The following is a 1264-nucleotide window of genomic DNA, read 5'->3' as shown; positions in this document are numbered from 1 at the left end:
GGCACGTAGCGGATGTTTCAGAAACATTTGTCTACTGGTGTAGGAAGTAGTATCGGCAATGGATAATTGTCCTTAATGAGCACGCCAAGCTTTTATGGAGCTCCTGCGGTGTGCCTGGCTGGCTCCGTGCAAAGTGGTGGTAGGTTAGGGGGCCATTTCGAGGACCCAGGATAACAAGGCGGCTGCAGTCCAGTCTCCTTGCCCTTCTCCACTCTTTTATTACAGTCGTCACAACGTGTGTGGTCACAGGTAGGGGCGGGTTGGAGGGAAGAGCCTACCATGCTTGGGCTGGCGGCTTGCCAACGGGAGCACCATGCTCCAGGATTGTGGGGACTAGCCCTGGGGGACGGCACCCGCATCCGGAGGACCTGCGAGCTGAAAGGGGCCCGATCTCGCCCCGCTGCGCTGCTGCCACGGCTACCCTGGACCCAGCTCCGTCCAGTGCGGGCGACCAGGCCGAGCCGACTTCCAAATCCAGCACCTGCACACGGGTTTCTTCAGGATCCCTGTTGTTGAAAATGACGTTAGAAATTCAGATCATGTTGACGAAAGTAACGTATACAATGCAACAATTCATGGCTCGTAAAAAGCAAAGCAGAAAATTTCTGATATACCAATTCAATCTTACAAAGAATAAATACCATAAACAATTGAAAAAGGACAGAACGGGCGGACGCAAAGAGTTGAATAATATCTTACTCCTAAACACCGAAAAAAAGAGGCCGAAATAGCTCAGTTGGGAGAGCGTTAGACTGAAGATCTAAAGGTCCCTGGTTCGATCCCGGGTTTCGGCAGAGAGTTTTCTTTTTATTTTTAATTCGAAGGGATTTAAACTTCGTAGCATTCCGCTGTCATGAACAATCTGATTTATCAATGCCGGACTAGGCAAAAACTGGGACTTGAGGGTGAGGGACGAGTGAAAACGGCCATTCGCAGTCATCGCTAGGAAGGAGGCTGCTCGATCGGCTGGCGGAAGCGTTGCTGCGCGTGCGCGTTGCGGAGCCTGGGAGCTAGAGCACCCCTGTTCACCCCAGGGACTAGAAATCCCGCGGTCGGTCCCCGAGCGCGCCCCCGGTGATGAGAAGGTGCGGCGCGCAGCTTAGCCGGGGCTGCTTCGCCTTGAGGGCTGGTCTGAGAAAGATGTCGATCTGACTGGGCGGTGGGCGAGAGCAACAACCAACTCCCAAATTTCATTCTCCAAAGCATCCCAATTTGAAAAGCAAAAACTCTGTTCAATCAGATGGCTCCCGTTTGCTTGCCGGTG

At 53.0% G+C, this 1264-nt stretch overlaps 1 non-coding gene across 1 annotated transcript; it reads left to right on the top strand.

The window, feature by feature from the left end:
• The first annotated feature begins 721 nt into the window (after positions 1–721).
• On the top strand, positions 722–794 carry TRNAF-GAA. Its single transcript has one exon. It is a non-coding gene; the product is annotated as a tRNA-Phe (tRNA).
• The last annotated feature ends 470 nt before the right edge of the window (positions 795–1264 follow it).

Source organism: Pteropus alecto, unplaced genomic scaffold (assembly GCF_000325575.1).
Source record: "Pteropus alecto unplaced genomic scaffold, ASM32557v1 scaffold72, whole genome shotgun sequence".
NCBI classification, from domain to species: Eukaryota; Metazoa; Chordata; class Mammalia; order Chiroptera; family Pteropodidae; genus Pteropus; species Pteropus alecto.
The sequence above is the reverse complement of the archived record's forward strand: the minus strand, read 5'-3'. Positions and strand labels throughout refer to the sequence as shown.